A 10,967-nucleotide genomic window follows, 5' to 3' on the forward strand; every position below is an offset into this window, starting at 1 on the left:
CTCCCGCTGCTGCCGCTGCCGCCACCACTGCCGCCTCAGACTCCGGCTCCCACTCGGCCCCGCCCCCCTCGCCTCCTCCCCTCCCCCATCCCACTCCCGGTCCTCCTCCACCTCCGCCTCCGCCTCCTTCACTCTCCTCCCACCCCACCCCACCCTGGCCCCAGCTCCCAGCCCCGCCCCCGCTCCCTGCTCGCGCGGCGCCACGGGACCTGTAGTGCGCTTGCCCTGGGCTCCACGCGCACTAGTAGGGATGGCGGAACCTCAGCCCCCGACGTGCTCTGCGCGCGCAAAGCGAGGATTAGCGCGCTAGGCTCCACGAGAATTGTAGTTCTACTTCGGCCACGCCCGCGGAACTTGGCTCCTTCTATCTGGGAGGGGTTCAATTTAGACTCCCAAGGGGCGGGACAGCGAAAGGAAAGGGAACGAGGTTGGCTGAGTTGTGAGGCTAAGAAGAGGAGAGGGCATCCAAAGGAGATGCGATTTAAAGGGAAAGATAACCGTAAAGCACATGTGAGGAAGAGAGGAATGAAGAAGAGGATGAATTGCTGCTCTGACAATGTGAATTTCCAAAGTGGGCACATTTATGTTCCCATACCTGGCATTTAAAGGAAAGGCCACGATGTCATGAGCTAGGGTTGAGATAGCATAGCTGAGAGCTGGAACACTGGCTGAAAGAACATGGGGACCAGCTTAATGCTGGAAGGGAATTTAGAGGTCACCTAGCCCTACTTCCTCCATTTTATTGATGAGGAGCTAAAGTCCAGGCAAGTTCTGACTTTCTCAAGGTTACACAGGGAACAAGTGGCAGAGCTGAGATTTCCGGACCTTGTGGGACCAAATCTCATGTTCTTTCAGTAGAAACATTACCTCTCCTGGTTTTTGGACTGTTTGTAAACTCTGGAGTCCTGAAAGATCTGTTTATCCGATGTAAAATGGGTCATTAAAGCCCTGCCCTAAACTTCAATAGTTTTGCTTCCAACAAAATAAACTGCTCCTTGTGGACCACTTGCCTAACAGAAGGCACTCTCCAGAGACAGCACAGTGTTTTCCTGTTGCTGGAAATATTAGGGATATAAACCTTCCTAAGCAAAATTAGCTTCAAATGTCTTTCTTAGTTGCTCAGCCCCACAAGTCTCAAGAATTAAACTCAACTAAATAGAAAAGGAAACTGGAGCTCAGAAAAGGGGAAGTAGCTTCTATATCAAGAGAACAGGCAGTTGACTACAACTCCAAAAGATAATTGTATGTTGTCCAAGAGGGCAAATTTTGCATATTTTCAACAGAATTAAGGGAGGTAATAGCTTGCCCTAAGACCTTCTAGATCTCTGACTAATAGCTTAACTCACCTACTTGGTGAAGATCATGCCATCCTTAATACCATCACTATCACTTTCATAATCTTTCTGGCAATGGTCAAGTTACTTAACCTTTTTTGGGTCTCAGTTTTCTCATATGGGAAATGAGGGTGTTCAGTTAGATAATCTCTACAGTACCTTCTAGCTTAAATCCTATGATTTTAGGATGAAATCATCCAATGGCCCAGTCCCTAGTTCTACTTCCCTCAATTCATTAGCTATGACAGGCATGTCTACTTGAAAGTCCACTGAGCACTTTCATTTCCACAAAGCCCAGATGCTAGGCCTCCTTCCTTTCAGCTTTCTCTCCATACCACCTGAAATTTGGAGAGAATTTCCTTCCTCTTCCAGAGAACTAGTCCAGAGCTCCATCTTCCAGCTGTTGAGAGGGATTAGCAGTTCTGTAACTGATTTATCTCCCCCTTCCTTCTGAAAGTACATAGAGGAGCTTGCATGTAGCCACCTGGTGTGCAGCAGACAAAGCAGGCAGCAGCTGCCTACCTGGGATGCCAAAAGGATTGGTTACCTGAGCTTGGCTTGTGCCTTCCTGTTCTTTCCCACCCCAATCCCCCCTTCCCTTACAGGTACACATTGCCAACTAGCTTCTCCTTCCTGAGCTATTCAGCCCAAGGCCTTGTTCCAGTTTGATAACTCCCATTTGTCCTAGATGCATACCATTCTTCAAAAGAGCTCCTTAATCATCACATTTATTTTCTGCCTTTATTTTTGAAAGGCAAGAAGAAAAGAATCATTCTCTTCATTTAGCATCTGGAAAAAAGTGAAACTGAGAAAGTCTACTTTCTCTTGATTACTCTGCAATCCAGACTCCAAAATTCCCGGTTTCTCTCCGGTAAATACTGTGACCTTCATTTCATGCAAACTGGTAACCAGGAATTTTTTTTTGCCTGGGGCAAAAACAATGTGTATGGAATACAGTCTAATGAAGGAGAAGGAAAGAGGGTGGTAATAGCACAGAGGGCAATCTAACTTCATTTACAGGCATGCTTGGAAAAGGCAGAGCTTCCCTCTTTACCCTTACTGGACTTGGAAGAAAATTCAAGATGTAGATGAAGAAAGCTAAGTGGTGAAATATAGAGATAGGACTCTCTGAACTGAAATAGGGTAGAATCATTTCACCCCACCACACCCCCATGCACTCAGATAAATCCCAACTGCAGTAGTGTGATTTCATCCACAACTTCAAGATCCAGGTATAGTAGGAATCAGGTGGTAGGAGGGGTGTTAACCAAGAAACTCTCATAAAATTTCCCCCTCCCTCCTAAGTTCAGTCAATGAAGTTATAGAATACAAGAGGAAGCTCTCAGACAAAAAAGTATTGAGGTTTCAAGTAGAAAGAAAAATAAATATCTATCGTGCCTGAGGGTAAAAGGAAGCATTTTGGTAAAGCATTATGGAATTAGAGGGTTTACCACTGGCTAGCTGAAGCATGAACCAAGCCTCTGGTAGCCTTTAAAAAGTAAGACATACTTTTGTGAACAATGAACAAGAATCCCTCTTGAAATGGAATTGCTCTTTGGGGGTGAGGAAAGGCAGGAATTTCTTTCTCTTTCTTCCCCCATCAATCATAATATTTTGCAACAGAGCTCTTTGACACTACCACCCAGCATTGAGCAGGCCTACTAGATGATGTAGGAAGCAGCCCTGAGGAGATATGAACTCTAAATGTCAAGAAGATAGCCAGCATTGGTAACCAAACTACAAAGAGGAGCAGAGAGAGCTTAACCAAGTGATCAGTCCAGAAGAAATGCTATGCCCATGGGAGCCACATGAGGAATCCGTGAGAAGAGAAAGTACATCTGCAAAGCTAGAAGGGTGAGTTGCTTTGACCATGTGTGTCCCCATGCTAGTGTGTGCCCACTCTGCCTACTCATACTATGTATAGTGTAGGAGAGTGTTACATAATTGGAGGGAAAGGAAATATTTTTACCTACTATTCTTATGATACCATCTAATTAATGACTTTGCTTTGAACTAATTATGTCATCTGACTGACTATTAAAGATAAAAATACCAGTGGGGGCTCATGAGCTAGAGTTTAGGGGTGTGATCCCACAGATTACCTTGAGCCTGGTGTTTAACCTGTGAATTTAATTAGAGGGAGCCTAAAAATATTTGGTATACTGATAAGCCTCCAAAACTCACCCATAAAGTTGTTCTACCTCCACCTCCAGACATAGAAATTGAGGCTTACAAGAGGGGAGCATTCGCTAGTGTCTATAATGAGAACATAAGAGTAGCCTCTATTCTCCTTCACCACTCCTTCCTCCCAACTCATACACCCCATACACACAAAAAAAAAGCATCTTGAGGGGGCAGCTGGGTAGCTCAGTGGAGTGAGAGTCAGGCCTAGAGACAGGAGGTCCTAGGTTCAAACCCGGCCTCAGCCACTTCCCAGCTGTGTGACCCTGGGCAAGTCACTTGACCCCCATTGCCCACCCTTACCAATCTTCCACCTATGAGACAATACACCGAAGTACAAGGGTTTAAAAAAAAAAAAAGCATCTTGAAATGAATTCAGCCTTCATAGCCTCTTTCCTGTAGAGCTAACCTAAAAAAAGCTAAATCTTTCTAATTCCTAGGAAAAAAATGATTTCTCTATATTTTCTGGAGATAAGATGGTAAACATAAGGAGCATGAACAATGGGAGACAAAAATTAATATTTTCCCTGACAACTTTGTTTTATAGAATCCCCAAATTTGCCTTTGTCAGTTGGGAACTTGTCTTGGGGAAAATTCCAGACTGACCCTTGTTTTAGACTAAACAATAAACCTTAAAATACCCAATGATCTCAGCTTAGATAGAATTAGAAGATATAACCAAATCTTAAGTACTCTTTTGTCTTTTTTTTTTTTAACCCTTACCTTCCATCTTAGAATCAATACTGTGTAAGGCAGAAGAATGGTAAGGACTAGGCAATGAGGGTTAAGTGACTTGCCCAGGGTCACACAGCTAGGACATGTCTGAGGGCAGATTTGAACTCAGGGCCTTCCATCTCTAGGCTGGTCTCTCAATCTACTGAGCCACCTAGCTGCCTCCTACCCTTTTGTCTTAAAAGTTTCTTCCATGATATCGAGGCCTCTTCTAGGTAGTCCAGCTCTAGGTTGGAATCCTTCTTTGTCTCCATGTAAGCCAATTAATTGTCCTTCCTGTCCTTTATTCCCTAAAAGTGTATATAAGACCCAAATTCTTCAGCTCATTGGAAAATCCCATTTCAAGGAACTTTTTTGGAGAAAGTGTTCCCAGAATTCCAGAGCTTTAGTCTCTGTGTGATATCTAGTGTATGACTGTGTGGTAGCCATTAGAGCATTGTCTTCCTTGACCTGATTAAAGATTTGTTCTTTCTAACTACTTTGATGGTTCTGTGTTTTTCAACACCCTTTATGGGAGAACCTTGCCTGGTAGGAGCCAGCCACCAAGTCACCTAGATCACCTAGATTCCAATCCTATTCATTTGTTTGAGTTGTGTCTGACTCGTCATGACCCCATTGGGAATTTTCTTGCCAAAGATACTAGAATGGTTTGCCATTTTCTTCTCCAGCTCACTGTAGAATGAGGAAACTGAGGCCAACAGGGCTGATTGTCTTGCTCAGACTTATATAAATAGTTCTGAGTCTAGATTTAAATTCAGGTCTTTCTGACTCCAGGCCTTCTACTCTATCCACTGCACCATCTAGCTTTCCTTATAGGAATTGTGTGGGATCCTAAAGCTTAAAGACTCATTCTCAACTCTCTTTTCTACCCACCTCAGTTTAAACAGCTTTCAACACTGTACTAGCAACAATTCCCTGATGTTAAACTTCAGACACAGGTTAAATAGACACTGATTGAAGATGATGTAAAGGGGATTCCTAATATAAGTGGGAAGTTGGGTTAGGTGATCTCTTAGATGGCTTCCAAGTATTAGCACTTGAAGAAAGAAGACTTTCATGTCTTCCAGATAAGAAAGTACTTCGTTCTGAGAGATTCAGCTAACCTTAAAAAGGTCAGATCATGACCAGATGCCCCAACCTCACTTGAAGATATTCAACAGGGTGTGGTAAAGGAGATTTGGTCTGCCCTTGAATTATTCAATTCAACTTAAAGAAGCATTTTTTATGGGCTTACAATGTGTCATACACTGTTCTAGCAGCTAAAATATTTGGTCTCTGTGTTCTTTTTCTTTACTAGACTGCAATAAGGAAACAGCCTTCTCTTTTCTCCATACTATGCCTCTTCTGATGTCACAGTTCCATATATACAGCTTGTGCTCAATAAATGTTGATTGATAATGTCAAAATAACTCAATTTCACAGAACCTAAAGGTTTTGGTTATAGAATTAGACATTCCTGAAGAAAATACTCCTAGAGACAAAGGTCTGAAGAAATAGACCCCATTCAAGGTAGATCTGAGACTCATGCCCCAGAATAATGTGCCTAACCTCAACCTCCCTTTCTCTCTATTTCTATCCCGTCCTGGAGAACAGGTTCTCTTGACATAAGTGCTTTCTCACCAATGAAAAAGTCACTGCAATGAAAAAAAAAAATAGTCAGAAGTAGATCTAATTTAAAACCACAAGATAGAATCAGAGGGAAGGGGATTAGAAAGACACCATAATGTGGACGAGAGCAGACCCAGACAGATGTGGTCAAAGTACAAGGATCCTGGTTCCAAGGGTAGTTTGTAGTGCTGAGTTTAGGAGACTATTGAGCTGGGTTTCTGAGTTCTCAAACTAATCTGCCCAGATAATTTATAAATAATAATGTCATTTTCCAGGTCGCTTAAGAGGAAGGTGCCACTTCTTAGGGAAACCTAGCTTGAGTTGTAGTAGCTACTAAAATAGAGCCTGCAGGGTGAGAGCAGATAGCCCTCAAGGTATGCGCAGTCAGGGAACTTTCAAAGATCTGTTCTCTGATCAAGGTGACTCTGTTTGGGCTTTAAATCACTATTGATTAGAGAAATGCAAATTAAAATAATTGAAGTACCATGTCATGCCTAGCAGATTGGCTAACATGACTGAAAAGGAAAACAGCAAATGTTAGAGGGGATGTTGGAAAATTGGGACTATTGGTGGAGTTGTGAACTGATCCACCTATTTTGGAGAGCAATTTGGAACGGTTTCCAAAGAACTATAAAAACTGTGCATTATCCTTTGACTTAGCAATACCACTACTAAGTCTGTATCTCAAAGAGATATGGAAAGGAAAGAAAAGGAAAGGAAAGGAAAGGAAAGGAAAGGAAAGGAAAGGAAAGGAAAGGAAAGGAAAGGAAAGAGGACCTATATGTTCAAAAATATTTATAGCAGTTCTTTTGGTTGGCAAGGAATTGGAAATTTAGAAGATGTTCAGTATTGGGAAGTGGCTGAATAAATTGTAGTGTATGATTATCATGGAATACTATTGTGCTCTAAGAAATGATAATACGGATGGTTTAAAAAAAAGCCTGCGAAGACTTAGAGCCAGGAGATCATTGTACACAATTACAAAAATATTGTACTATAATGAACTGTGAACAACTTAGCTACTTTAATCGATACAATTATCCAAGATAATTCTGGAAGCTTAGGAGAAAAATGCTTTCCATCTCCAGAGAAAGAACTGATGAAATCTGAATACAGATCAAAGCATACTTTTAAATTTTTCTTTATTTCTCTTGGATTGTGTTTGTGTCTGTGTGTGTCTGTGTATCTGTTGAATCTCCATTGTGTATCTGTGTATCCCCACTGCAATGTGGCTAATGTAGAAATATATTTTACGTGAGTGCACTTGTATAATCTATGTCAAAATGCTTGCCTTTTCAAGAAGGGTGGTGAAGAAAGAGGGATAGAGGTAATTTGGAACTTGAAAAAAATTTGTTTTTTTAAACCCTTACCTTCCATCTTAGAATTAATACTGGGCATTGGTTCTAAGACAGAAGAGTGCTAAGGGCTAGGGAGGCAATGGGGGGTTAAGTGACTTGCCCAGGGTCACACAGCTAGGAAGTGTCTGAGGACAGATTTGAACCCAGGACCTCCCATCTCTGGATCTGACTCTCAATCCACTGAGTCACCCAGCTAGCCCCTTGAAAAATTTTTAATGAATTTTAAAAATTATTTTTACATGTAACTGAGGAGGAAAAAAAGCATTCTCAGGGAGAAAAAGAAAAGAGGGGGGAAAAAGGTAGAATCACTGCACCCTCTGGTGGTCACAGTCTGTCCTTTTCAAAGAAATGATTCTCCAGCTTTTCTAACCCCTGACTCTAACTCCCCTTCTTAGAATGGGTCTAAGAAGAAGAAGGAATGATGGGATTTGGAAAGGTGGACAAAGAACAATAATGATGATACCCACCACTTCACACTGACATAGCATGTTAATGTTTACAAAGCAGCTCTGTCCAAATGATTCAGATTTAGAAGGGACGATGAAGGACATCTAATCCAACATCTTCATTTTATGGCTGAAAAGATCAAAAAATGTGTTTGCCCAGCCTCATAAGGCTAGTAAGTGAAAGAACTGGGGCTCATATCCTGCTCTTCTGGCTTCTACAAACATCCACTGAATGTCTTATCATAATAATAAAACTGATGTCTACAGAACACTTTAAATTTTGACATACACTATCTTGTTGGAGACAAAGCACTGTCCTAGCTGCTGGGAGACATAAAGACAAAAACAAAAGAGTACCTACCCTCAAGGAACTTCTAATCTACTTCTTCAATTTGACATAAATATTTAGAAAGAGGGACTAATAGTTGGAAAGCTCAAGAAAAACCCCAAGTAGTTGACACCTGAGCTGTGTCTTAAAGGAAGCTAGGAATTCTAAATGCCAGAGATAAAGAAAAAATGCATCACAGACTTGGAGGTTATGTACAAAGAGCAAGTGAGACACTTTGACTAGAAGAGAGAGTATGAAAGGCAGTAATATGAAATAAGACCAGAGAGATGGGGCAGTTAGGTGGCACAGTAGATAGAGTGCCAGGCCTGGAGTCAGGAAGATCTGGGTTCAAATCTAGCCTCAGATACTTCTTAGCTGTGTGACCCAGGCACCTGTTTGCCTAGTTCTTACTCTTCTGTCTTAGAGATGTTACTAAGAAGGAAAGTAAGGGCTTAAAAAAAAAAAGGAAAAGAAATAAGTCCAGAGAAGTATGTGAGAGCCATACTTCAGAAGGCTTTAAATGCCATACTCAAGAGTTTTGTGTAATTTTTCCTACAGGCCTTGGAAGATTTTTCAGTAGGCAAATGATCTATCAGAACTATGAATTAGGAATATCAATTTGGCAGCAATATGAAGGATAATTTGGAAAGGAGAGAGATTGGTAGCAGGCAGACCAATTAAAGGCTATTTCAATAGTTCAGGAAGAGGTGATAGAGGTAGAGGAGAGTGAAGAGAAGAGAACAGATTCAAGAGATCCTGAGAAAGAATCAACAACCATTGATGTTTATATAACACTAAAGTTTGAAAAAAATTTATATACATTTTAGCATTTGCCTCCCAACAACCTCAGGATATAAGTACTATAGGTATTATAATCCCCATTTTACAGATGAGAAAGCTGAAACAGAGAGGTTAAATGACTTCCCCTGATGGCAAAGCTAGTAAGTATCAGAATTTGAACTTGGGTTTTCCTGATTCCAGACCCAGCATTCTATTCACGACTGATTAGATTTGGGAGTGGAGGCAGGGCAGTGAAGGAATAGAGTCGTGGATGATTCCCAGGTTGTGAACTTCAATGACAGCCAGGACAGTGGTGACTTCAACTGAAAAAAAGGAATGAGAATGGGTGTGAGTGAAAATAAACTCAGTTCTGTTTTGGAAAAGTTGAATTTGAGGTGCCTGTGGGACATCCAGTTGTAGATGTTGTGTAGAAAGTAATGAAGGAAGAGATTAGTCCTTGACATATATATTTGTGAGTCGTCTTCATAGAGATGATCATCAAACCCATGGGAGTTGATAAAATCAATAAGAGAGTATAATTTATAGAAAGAGAAGACAAGCAACACCAGTCAGAGCCAGGAGACTAAGAAGAGGTCAGAAAGGTAGGAGGAGAAGCCAAGAGAAAACAGACTCAAATTACTTCATTCTGCATCAATTCATGTAAGGTTCTGCCTCTATATATTCATCATATTGTTCCTTACTACACAGTAATGCTCCATTATATTCCTATACCATAATTTGTTTGAACAGCTAAGGTGGCACAGTGGATAGAATGCTGGGCCTGGAATCATGAAGACTCTTTTTCCTGAATTCAAATCTGACTGCAGACACTTCCTAGCTATGTGACTCAGGCACTTAATGCTGTGTGCCCCAGTCTTTTAATCTATAAAATGAGCTGGAGTAGGAAATGGTTAGCCACTCCAATATCTATGCTAAGAAAACTCCAAATAGGGTCATAAAGAATTGAACACAACTGAATAAAAACAAACCATAATTTGTTTATCCATTACCCAATCAATGAACATCTACTTTGCATCCAATTCTTTGCTACCACAAAAAGAGCTGCTATAAACAGTTTGATGTATATGAAGACTGTTTTCTTATCAGTGACCTTGGAGTATATGCCTTTAATAGTAGAATCTGGTTTAATGTCCATGGACATCTTAGTCACTTTTTTGGTGTGTAATTCCAAATTGCTTTCTAATATGGGTGTGCTGATTTACAGCTCTACTAACAATGTACTAGTGTTCTTTCTTTCTACAATTACTCTAACATTGACTTTTTTTATCTTTGCCAATTTGTTGGGTATGAAATAAAGCCTCAAAGTTGTTTTGATTTGTATTTCTATTATTAATGACAGTAGACTTCTTATGAAACTCTTGACTCCCCCCTAACCTACTTCCTGTATACTCTCCTGTATACTCTATACCTTCTGTATACTCTCTTCTCCCTTGGAAAAGTATCAAAAGATGAGAATCAATGAAGTTTGAGGTGTGGAGTAGTAGAGAAGGGGGACCTAATGATAAATGGTTTTTGTTTTTTCAGCAAAATAGGAGATGAGATCCTAAACTGAGAGGGAGGGGGAAGAAAGACATTGGGTGTTCTCTTCCCATCACCATCAGGAAAGCTGGGAATGTTGCCCAGTACTAAGACAGAACAGAACAGAACAGAACAGAACAGAACAGAACAGAACAGAACAGAACAGAACAGAACAGAACAGAACTGACTGGATTAGGATGGCTTCGGGTTTTGTTTTCTCTCAAAAAGGCATCTGAGCAAGCAGCTACTGACGTTGCTAGCCATTATATCAGGTCTCCCAGCTCTCTGACACAGTAAATAGTGAAAAGCTCAGAATAGGGTGAATAGGGTCATAGGACTTTAGAGTTGGGGCTTGATTTTTTTTATTTATTAAAAACCCTTACTTTCTGTCATAGTAATAACTTTGAGACAAAAAGGCAAGAGCTTGCGCAGTTTTGGTTAAGTGGCTTTCCCAAGGTCATGCAGCTAGGAGGTGCCTGAGGCCAGATTTAAACTCAGGTCCTCCTCTAGCCTTGGTGCTATCCAGTGTGCCACCTAGCTGCCCCTAAGAGAGGCTCTAAATGTCATTTAGTTAAGCCCTCTCAATATACTGACAGGGAAATTTGGGGTAAGATGATTTACTTAAGATCACACGGGTTGATATGTCAGAATCTGGATTTGA

Source organism: Gracilinanus agilis, chromosome 5 (assembly GCF_016433145.1).
Source record: "Gracilinanus agilis isolate LMUSP501 chromosome 5, AgileGrace, whole genome shotgun sequence".
Taxonomy (NCBI): domain Eukaryota; kingdom Metazoa; phylum Chordata; class Mammalia; order Didelphimorphia; family Didelphidae; genus Gracilinanus; species Gracilinanus agilis.